This window comes from Rattus norvegicus, chromosome 7 (assembly GCF_036323735.1).
Source record: "Rattus norvegicus strain BN/NHsdMcwi chromosome 7, GRCr8, whole genome shotgun sequence".
Classification (NCBI taxonomy): Eukaryota; Metazoa; Chordata; class Mammalia; order Rodentia; family Muridae; genus Rattus; species Rattus norvegicus.
This window is the reverse complement of record NC_086025.1, coordinates 32704552-32723222: the sequence shown is the minus strand read 5'-3', so window position 1 is coordinate 32723222 and position 18671 is coordinate 32704552. Positions and strand designations below refer to the sequence as shown.

The following is an 18671-nucleotide window of genomic DNA, read 5'->3' as shown; positions in this document are numbered from 1 at the left end:
ACCCAGAAGGGCCAAGGGCAAGGTGACAGAAGCCTGTAACAAGGGCCTGCATGAGCAGAGAACAAGACCTTTAACGGAAGTAGCTTCCTTCGAAACTTGGGAGAAGGTTGATGTGCCTGGAACTCTAGGAACCAAAGAAGGGACCCACCTTGAAGCAGAGAGGTAAGCCAGGATAAGGTCCAAGTCTTAGGAACACTGCTAGAGATACTCAGTGGCTTATTCAAAGTCATCTCCATGATAAAGATGGGTGCGGGGGACACTAATAAAATCAAAAGTGAAACAGCATGTACCCCAAACTTCATGCTAAAGGAAAATCTGAAATAGTCATTACTTCAATGCTTTCACACAGAGGTTGCCATCAAAATGTAAAAGTCCTGTTCAATAGTTCCTTCTAAGCTCACCATCAAACTCCTGAGTTGACAGAAATGTGCTGGAACTGGGGAGAGAAGTTGTCTATCCAATGGGAGCCTTGAGTTAACTTCATAAAGTGCACCCAGTTGCTGCTCAGGGATCATTTCATGGGATGGATACTAGCGGGGAAATCAGCAGATGGACAATCTCTCTGTAAAATTGTCCTTGAGCTCCATCCCTGAGGCATGGAATTGACAGTGGAGGAGAATACATAAGACAGGCTTTATAAATTATTCTAATAAGCAGAAATCCATTGCCTAGATTATCCATGCGCATGCGTGGCTAACCTTGGATGTTTACAAGGGCAAGAAAACAAATCGCCTTTCACCACTGAATGGCCACTTGGAATTTGTTAACACTTAAGATCTAGGTGTAACATTTAAGATGTATGTGACCCTTCCACTTACAAGTTTTAATTTTAAGAAGATATCATTTCCAGGTAGAATGAATGGTCTCATTTCTATCTTTAATGGAAGAAAGAAAAAGGGAAGAGAATAATTTTGGATCAATAATTTTTGTTGGGTCAACAAGATAAGTCAGTGAGTAAAACAGCTCATGGCCAAACCCAATGACCTGAGTTCAATCCCTAGGACTCAAATGATGGAAAGAAAGAACTTTTAGCAGTTGTTCCTTGATATCTGACACACAGACATCCTGTGATACACAGGCAAAAGCACATGCAAACACATACAAAAATGGTTGTTTGGGTTTTTTTCCAAAAGAAACTGTTCACATAACCACTGAACTTTGATATTTTCCTCTGCACCCCCCCCCAGTACCTTTTATTGAAATAATATTTTCTTAATAGTAAATGAGAAGGAAATCTGATGGGGTTTGGGGAGGATTCACAGAGAAAGGGAATCTCCTGAAAGAGTTCTAGAAATACCCTCAGATGGGCAACCATGAACAGAGCCCAGCCACCCTGCTGTGGGATATTGTCCTATTCAAAACACCCTAGCATTCATGAAGTGACTCAGAGATTAAGGCCATAAAACCAGATGGTCCCTGGAATTCATGAGTTCTGTCTCCTCACAGCCTTCTCCATGACTAACTCCTATATTTGTTACATACTCTGTGTCTTTTGCTGTACACGTCGGTTGACACACTTGGTTGACTATCCATTTCTCTCATTCATAACCAGGTCTAAACCCCCATGCCTTTATGGCCTCAGTCTACCCAACCTCCTGCCACATGACTTTGGGTGGCCACTCTTTTTTTAAAGATTTATCCATTTTATTATATATAAGGTCACTGTATACTGTATCTGTCCTCAGACACACCAGAAGATGGCATCAGATCCCATTACAGATGGTTGTGAGCCACCATGTGGTTGCTGGGAATTGAACTCAGGACCTCTGGAAGAGCAACCAGTGCTCTTAACCTCTGAGCCATCTCTCCAGCTTGGGTGTCTGCTCTTATCTGAGTTCTACTATGGTTTTTGTAAGCCTTCCTAACAACCTCTGGTAGCCAGTCCTGGTTTGGCACAACTATTTTACCATTTCATTGACTGTTGTCAAAGCTATGGTTTTGCTACCCATAGTTCAAGCAGTCAGTGCTCTCCTAATAAGGTGTAGATGAAGGAAGTCTCATGGAGACTCAATGTGGCTCTGTGATATGTCCACCTGGGTTTGAATACCAGCTCTGCTACTTGCCAGCCTAGGGAGTTAGGAATAAATTCCTTGACATTTCCTTTGTGAAAGGACAGCCTTTATAGCATCCTTTCTCACTGATTTGTTCTGGTATCATGGTTAATATTGCTTATCAACTGATTAGAATGGGAGATCCCCCAAGAGGTGTGATAAGCTCACCTTGGGGTGTCTCTTGAGGGCACTTCCAGAGGCGATTAGATATTAAGGGCCCTGACTTGATCAATAGTCTACTTATCTACAGATTCAAAATTTGGGTAGATTATTGAGGGGTGATAGACAGTGGGAAGGTTGCTGCGATGTACCTTCGAATAGCATATCTTGTCCCTCATCCTATCCTTTTCCTGTAATTCTTTCTGCCTCCTGGCTACCATGGCACAGGCAGCCTCTGGCAGCAACTTTTATCACTATGATGTGTCGGGTTCGAAGCAGTGGATCCAGCAGAACAGGGATGGAACTGATAGACAAGATAATCCTCCCTCTTCTCTCAAGCTGATGCTCACCAGCCTTTCATCACAACAATGAAAATGCAAACATGGGAAGCTGGGAGCAGAGAACCAGGGTCAATGCTGTGGTTATTTCCAGCAATGTGGTCCAAACACCTTGGAGTTAGTTTTAAATATGAACTTGAGGCAGGTAGTAATGGTGAACACCTTTAGTCCCAGTACTCATGAGGCAGAGACAGGAAGATCTCTGTGAGTTCTAGGCTAGCCTGGTCTACAGTACTAGTTCCAGGACAGCCAGGGCTATACAGAGAAACCGTGTCTCAAGAAAACAAAATAGGAATTTGAGGAAACTTGGGCAAATCCCTGGAATGTTGTAATCTTAGCTTAATAGACAATTCTGACAGAACTCAGAAGGCAAACGTGCTGTCAGGATGTAGTCAATAAAGATGGTGGCCCTAAGGGTTCTGGTCAGAACAAAGATTGTTGAGAACTGGACCAGAGGACATGTTGCGTGCTGCACTCTGGCAAAGAACCTGTCTACATGCTGCTCATTCTCCCAAGGCTAAGTTAAAGGTGACAAACTAGATAATATAAAAATTCAAGGCAGAAATTTCAAGGCAGACCAGTATTGGGACGTTGCATGGTCATTGTGAGCTGCTTTTAGTCAGGCTTACATGATAATGGGAACCAACATAGAGCAGAAAGATTTCAAAATATTGTGTTTTAGACAAAAAAAAAGTCAGAATTAAGTTGGGTCTAAAGGACAATGTGGCTTCTGAAGAGATTAGCACCATTCACACACACACACACACACACACACACACACACACACACACACACACACCCAAAGCCTCATTCTTTGGGATAATGAGAAAGAAGAATTGACATGTCAGTAATAAACAAGATAGCCCATGATAGTCTCAAAAGTACAAAAGGATAAACCCACTTAAATTCCTCCCTTGAGAAGAGAGCTCCATTGGGCACCCTGCTGGCATAAGACTTCCAGCAAGTTATTTCCTTGTAATTTATTTCACTGTGCTCAACTTCTTAAGGAGTTACAGTCTCCCTTTCAGCCAGGGTCCAAGTGGGGATGGCTAGTGGCAGACCCATGTGATGCTGGTTTTTCAGAATATAAAATTCAGGAGAATTCTAGAGATCCTCAAGATTTCTTTTCAGGTGTCAGAGGAAAACTTAGGAGATGGGTCAACAAATGTGGAGCAGGCCTTCTCTGCAGGCTTCCCCTGAGAGAACAGTGTGTGAAACTGTAAAGTTGAAGCTGCAGTGGAAACCCTAGGATATTAGAAATAGCAAGAACATGGGACATGCACTGAGAAGCCATGGGCAGGGAGAGGAGCCAGGTCTGCCAAGGGGCTATTGGTAAATGTTATGGCTGTGGATAGAGGAGCTGTCTAAGCAAATTGTGGCTCACATTGCAACATCATGTGTCCTGGATAGCAATACAAAGGTAAATCATTTAATGTTTTCCCTACTTTTTGGTCTTCCTTTTGTGTCCAATTCTTCTTCCTATGCTTGTTTGTCTTCTTTTCAGATGGAGAGTGTTTACTCTGTACCATTTTATATGAATTTGGAAGTATGTGATTTTTCCCTTTTGCAGGGGCTCATGGCTAGGAGTTGATCTTAAGTCTCAGTGGAGATTTGAATCATATAAAGGGATCAGGGAGTGTGAATCAGTTGGTAGAGGGCTTGCCTAGCACTCTCTGGATTCTATCTCGGCTCTGCATCTCCTGGGTATGGTGGTACATTCCTATGATCCCAGCTCTTGGGAGACAGGAGGATTAGGTGTTCAAGGTCAGCTTCATCTAATTAATAAGTTTGAGGTCAGTGTAGGCTATATGAGATCCTGCTTATATCTTCCTGCTTACATATCACCTATATATGTCCATATTTAATATATACAATGACATAGTATAAGTTCTCCTAACAAAGGGTATAAGTCCTAAGTTTAAAGGGCCATTGCTGGTCCAAACAAAGCATCAAGCTTTCCAATTATGGCAGGACTATTCAACATGTCAAATACTTGTTAAGAATGGGGCTCCTCATGCTTCTTTCTTCTTCAGAGTGGCTCAATTACCCCACCAAGTGTGCCCCCTTCCTCATAACAACTTATTGATGATTAGAGCTGCATGTATGAATTCAACACTCTGTTCACAGCACATGGTGCACAAGACTTCTTATAATAGGGCCTACAATTACCTCTCAACCATAGCACTCATCACTCTCTTAACAATTCTCTTAGAGGGGTTAGAGCATAATTAGTAAGAGTCACCATGAAAAAATTAAGCAATTGGACAGTAATAATAACCTAAACAAAACAATTGTTGACTTCAGGGGAAAATTGTCTAAGAAGGGAGACCTATTCATACTTCTTGGAATTAATCATAGGAATATTGCTTGGCTCAAATAGGAACATTTTTTAAACCAAAACTATTGTGCAGAAAAACATTAGCATAACAAGCCAACTGTTCTGCTTACAGAGTTTACCCTTCAGCTCTTGGCTGGCATGTTGGCTTACATGGAATGTTCTGAGTGATGTACTGTGCCTAAACTGTACCAACAATATGACTTGTTCCAAACATGGTTTTGGTCTAGCATTGTACATATGCTATATGTGTAATATATCATATATATTGCATGTATGCCTTTCCCTGTTGCTCATCTGGCCTTGTATCCTTTTCACCCTTTTACTACTAAAACACAATACCTACCCAGGCATGGCCACCAGTTCGATGCCACTCTGGACTACGTCAGGACAAAGTGACAAGAAAGGAAAAAAAAGTCAATATTTTCCCATGAAGCTATGATTTGGCTGTGTGAGCCAATTTTTTTTCTTTTTTCTTTTTTTTTTTTTTCAGAGCTGGGGACTGAACCCAGGGCCTTGTGCTTGCTAGGCAAGTGCTCTACCACTGAGCTAAATCGCCAACCCCATGTGTGAGCCAATTTTATGTTTTAAAATCTTTATCTCTAGAGCAGGAGTTGGGAAGTGATACTTTAAGAGCCAATCATATGCTGCTTTTATGCCTAGATCAATACTGTTAACTTGGGAATAGGTTTCCCATATAACACATGTCATCTTGTGCTCATACTGCGCATGTGTCTACACTCCCTGTCTGTTGGGCTCTTGCTGTCCACCCCTCCTCCACTCTACCCCCTTGCCCTTTTCCCCCTTTGCTAGGTGAAAGCACAAAGGCCTTCACCTAACTCTTGGATTTCGCAGCGAGAAACAAGAACAAATGAAGTCCATTGAAACCCACACTTTTAGCAGAAACAGAGAGCAGGATACACCCAAACTTCAAATTACCTCTAAGTTGAAAGGTCAGCATCAAGTCTCAGGGGTGTCTCAGACTCCCAGCCTCAGCTGGGTGCAAAATCTGATGGCAGAGAGCTGCAGAGGGGAGGAGAGAAGAGCTAAGGGAAAGATGCAGCCTGGTCTAGCCACGTTTCCAGAAAGATACCACTTAGGACATCAGAGAGTGACCAGGAGGGGACAGAGTGGGATGTACAATTCTAGGTGGCAATGCTCAAAGGCCATAGCCTCTGGGGAAGAAGAAAGGAAAAATAAAAAATAAGCATAATTAATTATATTAACTAACAATATACAGATAATAGGAGCCAGCTAACCATCTAAGCATATGAAGGGGAAAGGACTGTCTGAACCTAAAGACATGTATTATAATTAAAGAGCTCATGCTTTCTTCTATAGACAGATAGAAAAGAAAATGACAAGGAGACTGAAGGTGTGAATCTCCTAGCTGTCTATTCTAGAAGGGTCTAGAAGTAATGAGTCCTCAGCCACAAGCATCCCTGGTACTCACATATTGCTTTCTATCCTCTTTCTTCACTAAAAGGAATCCAAGATCCTCAGAGAAATGTCTGGTCCCCAGAGCTGGAAAATCATGAATGCAGAATGAGCTTCAACAGCTTTTTTGCACCTGGAAGTAAGGAAACGTTTAACACTGGGAGGAGGCACATGCCAAAATAACACAGGAGCAGGCTGACAACGAGGCCACCGGCCAAATCTGGAATCATTTGAGCAAACATAATGGCATAGGAGAATGGTAAGGCATAGTCAACATAGGAAAGTTCTATCCAGCAGAAGAACAGAACAGTGAACCTGGAGAGCGCTAAGAGAAATTAGAATATCATCATGTGACAATCTTCCTAATGATAATTGATTACTACCCATCATCAAAGGACCCTAAAACGAGTGAGTGAGCTTTGATGAAAAATAAAATATTTAGGTAATAGCTCATCACAAGACACTCCCTTGCAGAAAGGGGAAAAATGGCAATTTTTGTGTAGAACCCCCTGGCCTAGATGCAGGATGAATCTAGCACTGGAAATGGGACAAACTGTAGTGTACAGAAAGAAAACAGTCCCAAAATGCAATAATCCAGTCGCAAGAACACCTCAGAGTCTGTCAAACTGAGGGCTGGGCCATCAGGTAATGCCATAGTCAGAAAAGCCAAGAGCTCCTGAGAGACCACAGAATAAAGAGGACTAAAGACAGAAGTGACCCCCATCGTTACTGGGGCCACGGTCAGCTTTGAATGTGGTCTTTAGGTTAGGATCCATCAGTACCCATAGCCCTCTTTCAAGCACTTCTCTGTGGTTATGGACAACAAACATGCTTTAAGGAAATGCACACCACCACACATAAAGACACATCTGCAAGTCATTTTCAGATGGTGGGAAGAAATACAAGCAGAGAGAGAGAGACAGAGGGAGTCAGGGCAGGAGTGGGGACTGAGGGAGGTGGAGGAAGGGAGAAAGAGAGGGAAAGAATAAATTCTCACAATTGGAACACACGTGGGCAAGCACGTGGGGTGGGTCTTTGTCCTGTTCTTTCAACATAGCTGTAAATGGCTGTAGAAGTTTAAGAAGCTTTTAAAAGGGAAGTAGAAAAAATATCCTCATTTGGCAAGGGAAGGATCTATAGATGAGCTCATGCACTCCCAGAGGTTGCACGGGTAAAATGTGGGGAAGGCTAGGCATAGAGACTGGCTCTGTCTCTTGTTCAGTCTCCACAGCACACTGCCTGCCCAGTGACTTAGTCACACATTTGAAATGTTCAAGACGTTCAGATCTATATAAGTCAAATGGGTGACTGGCTAGAGGTGGGAGCCTGGAGCAGAGGTGCTCAAACTTCAAAGTACAGGGTCTGTTCTTGGAATAATTAAAAAGTATCCTAAAATTGATTACCATGCTGGCTGCAACTAAAAACCATTGAATTATACACTTGAAGTGGGTGAATTGTACAGTATGTAAATGATATACTGTGTGAACTATATTTCAATGAAGTTATTCCTAAAGGGCCCAAAAATTAACCAATGAAACCCAAGCTTAAAACTTTAGTTTCCGAATAGTACTGTGCTGATAACTTTATTTTATGCACACATAACTCCTCAGGAATAAGGAATAATCTTCCTGGCACCACAGATAACAGTGAGGGTTGGATGGCTGCTCATTAAAGCCCTAGCCTGCATTTGGCTGAGGCTTGAGACCAGCAAACCCAATTAGAGGGTAGATGATGCACTGTTTGCCAAGAAAGTCAGCCACATGTGGAATACTCAGCCTCTTGAAGACCTAGGGCTAGTGCAGGCTTGGGAGGAAAGTGGACCAAATAGCAAAGAAAAGAACAAGGAAGCTTAGAGGAGAAGAGGGAACTTTGTCCTCTCCTCCTGGTCAATGCTTAATGTTGGAGAGCCCCAAAATGTTGACATTTGATTCTAGAAGACCATTAACGGTTCTGCACCATTCAAATACTGGCAATGTATTTGAATGAGAGGCAAGGGCCTCTCTATTCTTCTCATTCAAAGTACTTTCCTAGTGGATAGTTAGGGAGATGACAAGCAGGAACTGAACCTTGATGCTTTGTAGGATAAGAAAGACAAAACTCACTAGAACTAAACTAAAATAATCACTTTGAGCAGTGGTTCTCAACCTGTGGGTCATGATCCCTTTGCAGGGGAGGGGGGTCATATATCAGATATTCTGCAAACAAGATATTTACATTTTGATATGTAACAGTAGCAAAATTACAGTTAGGAAGTAGCACCAGAAAAATTTTACGGTTGGGGGTCACCACGACATGAGGAACTGGATTGAAGGGTCACAGCATTAGGAAGGTTGAGAACCACCTGGCTAGAGTATAGATTCTTGGAACCTTTCCCAGACAAAGCCTGCCCTTACTGGTGTGAATTATGTGAAGACTTTTCTAGACCTATATAGCAGTTAACATTTTTTTTTCTGAAATGAGATATGCTATTGGTAAAACCACCAATAGGAACTGCTATGATAGAAAGGGTGGGGACTCACCCCCAAATAGTCTTGTGTCTTGAAACCAAGTTTTGATTGAGTCCTGTTTGATCTTTCTTGTGATCCCTGAGGGCAAAGAGCAGGGGCAGCCCGACTTAGACTCTATTCTCATAGAACATCTAAAACCCAACCGAAAATGAATGAAAAGAGAGATGAAATTGTACAAATACTGGAACATAACGGAGAAGGACTCCATGGTGCTGGCTTGTGTAGTAATTTGGGAATATTGCCCCAACTCACAGGGAAGAAAAGGAATCTTGCACAAATATACATTGAACAATCAAAGGGCTCTGAAAAGCCAAGGAAACAAGCAATAAAGACAGCCTATAGAACAGAAAACCTATAGAATGGGAGAACATGTGTGCACATCATACATTTGAAGATGCTGCCAAGAGTAAGGACCAGGAAGCCTTGGAGGGTGTTGGGGAGGGAGGACTTGAAGTAGTGTTCCCACATTCTTATCATCACCAGGAAAGAATTTGGAGACATGCAAGGGTGAGATATCGAGAGAGATTTCATTACAAAGCACAAGCGCATACCGCAGAGTAGGTCACACCCACCGGAAGTCCATCTATGGTCAGGCTAATTAGAGGAGTAAAGGTGGGACTTTCTGGAATGGGTCCCACATTTTCCTGAAGGTGATGTCTTGCCCTTTTTCCTCCTTGTTGTGTAGGGTTTTCAGACATGTTGTGGCATCAGATACAGGATAGGAACAGCCAATCCTATAAGCTAGAAAGGTCATGACAATGAAGCTGAAGACAGTTTTTGTTCAGCCCTCGGCCCTGGTGGTTCTGGCCAGGTTTGTTTTTTTACTAGTTAAATGGTCACATGACACCTTTCTGTCACGCAGCTCTGCCATTGTATCCCTTTGGGAACTTTACACTTGTCTCGTTCTTGATGCTGTCTAGCCTGCTTCCACACCATCTCAGGATGCAATAAGCTAGGAAAATGTTGTATTTCCATCCCAGGATGTAAAGAGTTAATACTCAAATTACATAAGGAAGTCATAATGCAATAGTTAAAAAAAAAAGCAAAAACATGATCTAAAATCAGAATTAAATTGACAGTTTTCCAAAAGATGAGCAAACAGTCATTGGAGGATGAACACTCCTGGGTACCAGCAATTAATGGCAGTGCCTGTGCTTGTGGCAAGGCTATTATCAAAATGACAGAAGGTAACATTGGTAGGGATGAACAGATGTAAGTGACAGCATAAATTATTATAGACATTCTGGAAAACAGTATGGCCGCTCCTCAAGAAATTAAATATAGAGCTACCATAAGACCCAGTCATCCCACAACAGGTTGTAGATGCAAAAGAAATGAGGCCAGCATGTCAAAGCACATCCGCATTTTCATTTCACTGTAGCATCATTAATGATAGCCAAGAGATGAAACTAACCAGAGTCCCCGTGAACTAAGGAATAGACGAAGAAATATAAGAGTGCACATGACAGAATCACATTCAACCTTAACAAAAAAGATGGATCTGTCATTGCAAATGACCTGGAGGACCTGGAGGATATTGCGTTAAATGAAACAAGCCAGGAGCAGAGACAAGGTACATACATGAGGGTAAAAAGTGACATTTACCGCATCCAAAATAAATCAGTATTTTCTAGAAGATAGGGCTGGTAGGATTGGGAAGATGGTGATCGGAAGACCCAGTCTACTTTGACAAGAGGATTAATTTCAAGAGAGCTATTGATGATCATCATGGTAGTTACAGTCAATAACAAAATGTAAGCTTAAAAATGGCCAAGAATGTAATTTAAGTATTTGCATCACACAAAAGTATAAACATGTGAGACAGTGTGTGTGTTAAGTACCGACTTACGCAGCCCACAGTGTATACCTAAACATCCTGCTATATACCATCATTTCAATCCTTATAAAACACAAACCTCTCAGTCCTAGCTCACTGCATCCTGAGACGGTGTGGGCATGGGCGAGCTACCTGCCCTTTGTGAGACAGTTGGCTAGGTTGCCCAGCTCAGACAGCAGCGTTTCAATTCCTACCTTTTAGAGTTATTCGGTAGATTGAGTGAGACACAGAACATGCCTGGTGTGGTGCCTGCCACATAGAAGCCAGCTGCTTGCCCCAGCCACTATGGTTACTCAAGAGAAGGGATTGTTTGAATTCTAGGATGCTTCCCCAAATTCATAGGGCCAATGATAAAAGCATAAACTTCCGAACCTCAGTTTCTCTACTTACAAGAAAGAAGAATGCATTAGGGGAAAGAATGAAAAAAATATTTATGTTGGCAGTTTGTAAATTACCCATGGTGCTTTATTTAGTGGTGCATGTCCTGCAACTGATTTTATTAGTGCTGCACTGTTCCAAACAGCACTGACTATTGTCAGAGCCTCATGAAGACAAACTGCAGCTTTTTCCATATGTGCTCGTGTACACACACACACACACACACACACACACACACACACACAGAGCTATGTGTTATTTGGGGGCTGCCTTTTTTGTTGAGTTGTGTAGTGTTTGTTCGTTCGTTTGTTGTGTTGTCCGTGCTGGTGGTTTTTGAGGGGGGATCTCAGTTAGTGCTTCTCCCCGTAGTTTGTAACAACAAGCAACAGACAAAAGTCAAACATTTGTACAACACACAGGCAAAGGCTTGAAAGATTCCAAACCCCATTGGCTTCTTTACAGACAAAATAGGAGATAACGTTACAAATGCTGATAAGACCATACAAATAAAAAATGAAAAGGCATCCTGATCCGCTCTGCTGGGTTCCTGGAAACATGCTCAGAGCTTTCCCCTGGTCCCATGAGGCTGTAATTTGAAGTTAGAGGAATAAGTGTAGGTTTGAGAATCATCATCCCAAACTGTATTAAGCACAAACCACTAGGAGCTACTGCCTCAGCACCCCAGACTCGGCAGGTGACAGGAGTAGGGCACCGAGACCTGCCTTTCTAACAAGTCCCAATGTAACCCAGTCTGAAAGCCACCGTCTAGACACCGCAGGGATTTCTGTAATCATTCTCAGCTCTGTGCGGGAAGGACAGGAAGACAGCAGTAGGTTGCTTCGTTTTAGACATGGGCGTCACTCTACACAGGAAGAAACAGGAAACCAGCAGGTCAAAACTGTTGTCAAGGAATGCCGCCATTTGTTGAAACATCTCTTCAGGAACCCATCAAGACTAGAGACCTCTGACCTCAGGGACCTGCTAATGCCTCCTTCTTACTGTCTGTAACTGGCCTGTTGGTCACCAAGTATGCTATATAAGTATAAAGGAAATCACCTTCATCTCCGAGAGATCCAAGCACAGAGCTAGAGCCCTGAAAAGACCTGAGCATGTTTTTGTCGAGCTCCAAACCAGATCAGCTCTCTCTTCATTGTTCGTTCAGTAGTATCTAACATGATCTGGACTCTTGCTATCATAACGGGACACATTTGTTAAGAACAGTCAGTGTTTATTAAGGGCCTACTAGATCCTAGTCTTTTACATATTCTTCCAATAACCTGTAAAATAGAGAAGCTACTGTAATCGTCCCCATTTTTCAGATGAGAGAACTTGGGTTGAGGAACAGGCCTTGTGAGATGGGTCCAAACTCTTGACTTTGCAACATGACCTTCTCACCTACAAAGTTCATTCTTGAGAACTACATAATTTTTTTTTTAAAAAAAATACTCTCATGTTTTAAGTAAGTGCATAATTTTGTGCTAAGCCATATTAAGTTATCCCGGGATGATGCATGTGGCCCATGGGTGAGTTAGAGACAGCTGCAGGAGCCAAAGTCATAATAAAGCCAGAGACTAGCTGGCCGGGTTTCAAACAAAAGCATACAGGCTCCTTATGCTGGCCTAAGTGCAGACGACTCAGGCACCTGGGAAGAGGGATTTCACGAATCTCTAAAACACAACTGGCCCCGAAGACTCTTCCTAAAACAAGCAGTCAGGAGTGTGAATCTTGCCACTTGTCTTGAAAAGCATTTTTCTCCCTGGTTACCATCTACTCCAAAACGACTTCGAAAGATACAAATAAAAATATCTGTGTCCCATCAGCCTCGTGAATCTTGTTTTTTTGCATTCCTAGATTGGTAAGGATCTTTTTCTCTTGATCACTTGCTGGTTTCTCTCCTAGTGGCCAAGTCTTCCTCCCTCTTATAATATAGAAGGATCTCAGGCTTTTTTTTTCTTAGTTGGGAGGAAAGAAAGCAAAGTGCTGGAGAAACAGCTTCCATCACACAGCACCTAAAGATACATCATAAATTTGTAACAAAGTATCTCACAGACTGTAAAATAGGCATTGGCTAAGTCTTCTCATGCTTAAGGAAGTGTGTCGGGGATATTGGGTACTGTGGTTAGTGTCAAGTATCCACAGAGTTCTTGGAGTTTCTGGGCTCTTCTGAAGCCAAGGCTGACCCTCTTTCTTTCCCCTAATTTGTTTTTCTTTCCCTCCTTTTGTTCTTTCAGACAATCCCCCCACCTCGTGCAGAAAGTCAAAAGAGGGAGGAGCTTGTGAGAATCAGATACAAAATATTTTTGAAATAGTCGGCCTCGCATTTCCTGGGTTTGGGGAGGTCTTGATGTTATGGGGAGGCTCTCAGATGTTATGGATCACCACCCTGCCATTGGGGTCTCTGGAATCTTTACTCCTGGGAGTACCTGGCTTGTGGAGCATGCATCCTGTGTGTCTGTGCCCAGGAAGTGTAAAATGCTAAGGTCAGTCTAATTAAAGCCAGTCTGCCCATCCATGTCTGTTTGTGAGACTTGAGTCTGGCCTGCCTAGTGTAGTGGAAACAAGTGGGTTTTTTGGGTTTTGGTTTTGGGTTTTTTTTTTTTTTTTTTTTTCCTTCCTCATGTTTGAACTCTGTGAGGTTACACTGCCACCGTGTGGCTCCTCTAGTGTGAACTTCGAGAGAATGAAGCTGAGAGATCACACACACCCTAAGGGGGCTTGGCGGGCAGGGACAGAAAGAGAAACACAGTTTTTTGAAAAGATGCCTTGGTATGTCAGGGAAAACAGAAGTCACATTGGTCAAAAGATAATCTACATTCATGAGCTCAACACGGAGCCAAACAGACGCTCGTTGAAACTTACCAAACGGATTGTTTTTCCAGCCTCAGTTGCCTTGTCTGTGTAACGGAAACCATAGTAGTTCCTCTAGGCTGCTGCTAGCATCAAAAGGCAGTGCACACAAAGTGCTCCCTGCCTGCCGTGTCTGGTTATTATTATGGAGCAAAGAAAGGAGCCACACAGCCGTATGCCAAGCCCCCATCCCTTGCAAGGACTCTTGCCATTTTGACCTTGTCTATACCTTAGTTTGAGACTTAACCATTTCACCTTTCCCTGCCCTTGACGAGTGAGCTTCGGATCAGTCAACCTGTGTGTTTCAAATCGTGTCTCCATTGTCTTGAAGCTTTATGGCCGTGGGATATTTAAACCTTCTGAGCTGGAAAGCTGTGTGGTGATGCAGGCCCATAATTCCAGCATCTGGGGCACGGAAGCAAGAGGGTAATGTTCAAGGGTGTTCTCTGCCCGGTAGTCTGTTAGACGCCAGCATGGGCTCACGAGACCCTGCTGGGAGAAAATAAAAATAGGTAACAACAAAATCCTAAGATGTGGTTTCCTTGTCTGTAAAATGGGATTGCGAACCCCCCCCCACCCCACCCTTGTCTCCTGGTTACAGAGGGATGCGGAGCTCACAGACTCGCGCTAACATACCCGAAGCTTCAGAGGCAGTGTCTCCAATGGTCATCAGTCTTCAGCAGTCACTGTTACAGTCATGACTACACTACAGGGCAGGGCAGTCCCCCAGTGCTCACCTTGTCCTTCTTCCAAGTAACACAAGCTTTAAGCTCACCTTAACATCAAAGACCTACCGGGTAAGTAGGCAGACAGGATGCAACTCTGTAGTCTGATTACCTACACAACTCACAAGTTGAGTTTCTGTGATTTTATAGTAAGTTGATCTTCTCGAGTCTAAAAATGCAGCTATCAACAATTCACGCCTCAGTGTTTCTAATATGAAAGTGTATTTATAGTCAAGGTTAATACTGCCGAGTGGTGGCGATGCACATCTTTAATACCAGTGTTCAGGAGGCAGAGGCAGATGGATCTCTGAGTTGGAGGCCAGCCTGGTCTACATAGAGAGTTCCAGGACAGCCAGGGTTACACAGAGAAACCCTGTATTGAAAAACAAACAGAAAACAAGACAAAACAATTAATATTCCTATATTGTTATTTTATTTTGTGTCTTCATTTTCCGAGACCCAAAAATCCAGTCCTTTCAAATCAAGCAAAATCTTAGAACTAATGAACAGATTTATATTCAATGAAGAAAAAACTCAATACTAGTGATCACCACAAACTCTCAAGTCTAGATTTACTGTGACATCTGAGTGGTCCTAACCTGAGTAACGCATACTCAGAACCACAGTGATCTTAGCTCTAAGCTTTAACATCTCCAGCTATTCAGGGAGGGATCCCCAAAATGTTTCAAAAGCCTTCTTTGGGGGACCGTAAGCTTCATCCATCTCTGATCCCCACCTCTACACTTAAGTGATAGCCTCATAACTACCTTCCAGGACTGACACAATCTGCTGCACTTTCCCCAGGCTACAGGCAGCCCTGTGACCAGAGGGACCACGGGCATTCCCCACAACTTCCCCCTTTCCCTGCCTCTCTCCTTAAATATCCCTCTTCTCAGCAAATTTCCTCATTCCTGCTTCCTCTAAAGTATAAAAATCTCAGAGCCCCTGAGAGCATTTAGAGCATTGGAGTCCTGGTTAGGTTTAGCAACTATAAGCTATAAAAATACATATGCAAATACATGTATAATAAAGATATATTATATCTAAGATATATTTTATTTTACATGTCTTCACATATATCTTTATGTACATGTATAAGATATATGTCACATATATAATATATTTATATCTTTAAATATATATTTAAAAATATTATCTTTATTATTAAATATGTTACTAAATTTTATTCTTATATTCTTATATATTATCTTTATTATTAAATGTATTATATTCTTTATATATATTATCCTTTATAAAATATATTATATAATATCTATACTTGTAATATATATTAATTATACATAATATATTATGTATAATACAATGAATTATATAGTGTGTAATATTTATGTATGCGATAACTATGTAATAATATAGTATATACTCTATTATATAAATATATATTGTTTATATTTTATATATTTATAAAATGTATAAATATATACTCTTTATCTTTATATAATATATATTAAAGAAAAAACATCTATTTATTCCAAAAATCTATCTCATAGGATTTCCTTAGGTGGCTGATTTTTAGTACATTTAGGAGAGAAAATGTAGTCCACAGGTTCCAGTACCTACAGCTAAGCTGTCACCCAGTATGGCTATGGTCCTTACACCACTCATCCAATCCGTGGAAACACCCAGACCACCCAGACAGATGGGCAACAAAATGTGGAACCTATGAGGAGCTACTAATGTCAACGGTACTCAGCTCAGACCACTGTCACCAATGGGCAGACTACATATGTGACTTCGTATGGACAGTTTCCTGTGCTGATCCTGCTCAACAGCCCAGAGGCATACAGCCAACCTGTCCCAGTTTGCTGCTGGTGTTTATGACACCACTGCTCCAGTCACCACAATCCAGGCTTCTAGGCAGCTTAGTCTTGTATGCCACCCAGTCTGCTTACCTAGCCTATGGACTGGAGACGACAGCCACTATACATGCAAGACCTCAGGATGATAACAAGACCCTGAGAATAGTCAACTCCAATCTAGCATAGGGAGAGAGATGCACAGGGAGAGATAGTACAGCACAGTCTGAGATATGAGCAGAGTGACTACAGTTATCCCCAGGCACCTGGGAGCTACCCCATGCAGCAGCCACTCACAGCACCCCCATCCTATCCTCACGCTAACTACTCCTCTTCATGTTCAGATATTCTCAGTAGAACACCCACGAGCAACCCAGAAGCTGTGGATAGCAGAGTAGCTGGGGTCAACAATGCACCTGTGGGTGGCAGCCTCTCGCTAATTTACCCTCTCCAGATTGGACCCTAAAACGTAGCTTCAAATCAATATAGAGATCAGAGCACAGCAGAGTTAATCCTGACAGGACAGCCACAGCATCGTGGGTCTTTATGGGCAGGAGTCTGGAGGATTTTCCAGACAAAAGAAGAATAGGAGCATGAGTGGCCCTGATAACTGGGGCAGGGGAGGGGAGGGATTTGGTCATGGACCCATGACTAGGGTTGGCCAGCAGGAGGACACAATGGAATGGGTGGTAGAGATCCAGCGTGGCTTCAATAGGACCATTGGGTGAAGGACCAGATCTTAATCTAGATGTTCTCGTAGATCCGAATGAAGACTCTGACAACTGTGAAACTTGTGGGCAAGGATTAAATGACAATGTGACTGGACAATAGGGCAGGCTGTGGGGTTGTGGAGATGAACAAAAGAACTTGACAACCCATGATCCACATCTACCTGGATAAGGAGACGGGAAAGCTTCCACAATGTCCTCTGAAGATCCAACTGGCGATGGGAAAGATTGTTCAAGGAAGCAAACTTAAGATTTCTTTTGCTCTCTCCCTCCCAGAGCAAGCCTGGGGTGGCGTGCAACCTTGCAAGAGCAGAGAGAAGCCACCACCGCTCTGTGGAGGTCCTGGTTAGAGACTGACAAGGTCCCAATCCAGGCTGAAGAAACCAAAACTTCACCTGGAGCACAGAATGCAGTCAGTGTGCACCCCTGAGCTCCAGTGTTTCTTCCCATCACTTTCCCCACCTCCAGGTAGTGATAGAGGCCAAAGCATCTCCTGGGAACTTTCAGAGAGAGAGATGTGGACTTATGGACCAAAATAGTCCTGGAAGGATGTTCAGAGGTGGCTAGAGTGAAGGCAGGGATAGTTTCAAAGTGACCATTGCATGGACAAGGATAGCTTTGGTGGAGGAAGATGAGGTGCTCTTGGGGCCCCTCCTGGACCTTTGATGAGACAGAAGGGAGGAAGAGGCAGATGTAGAGAATAGGAAAGTGGATGGATTCAAGCACTATCAGGAACATAGAGACCAGCCCGACTAGACAAGCCTACAGAGCTGCACTGACAACCAGGTTTATTTAATCGGGAAATGGTTTAAATGTCTGATTTCATATTGATAATGTTGGCCACGTTGTGAATATTCCTTGTCTGTGCTTTAGTATTTTCACCATTTGTGAAGAAACATGAAAACAAATGAAATGGTGATGTGCTGAGGTCTCTCCCTTCTGTGAAGATGGCTGTGGAGAACCAAGACTACCTCTAAGTGGAACAAGGTTCATAGTTGCAATTTCTTAAATAGAATTCCAGATGTTTATGAAAAATATTATTTAATAAAAGGCCCACATTCATTTCAAACTCATATATGTATGCGTGTAATATATATGCAATTTAGTTTTCATTATATTATGGAATATAGTTTCCATTAAGTATAATGAAATTATATTCTATAAATAAATTCATGTGCTGTAGTCCTTAATGCATTTAACCATTACAATGAAGGTCTGAAAGAAATCCTCGTTTTACATTCTTTTGTAGGAAATTCAGGCACTGTATGGTAGACAGTTGTAAAAACTCATGGAACAGTACAGTGCTGCTTGCTGGCTCTGCCTTGATTCTGCGTGGTATCCTGTGGGCTCCTGTACACCTTTGTCATCTGGGTCAAAGGGCATGTCAGAGGATCTCAGAACATGATTCTGCTTTGACTGATAGCTACAAAAAAAATTGTCACTGTCAGCCTCCTCACAATCACCATACCCATCACACTGTCCCCCACTGTACCCATCAAACTGTTCCCAATG

At 42.5% G+C, this 18671-nt stretch overlaps 1 pseudogene; it reads left to right on the top strand.

Moving 5' to 3' along the window:
- Positions 1-16327: 16327 nt before the first annotated feature.
- On the top strand, positions 16328-17509 carry Ewsr1-ps4 (EWS RNA-binding protein 4; annotated as a pseudogene).
- Positions 17510-18671: the final 1162 nt, after the last annotated feature.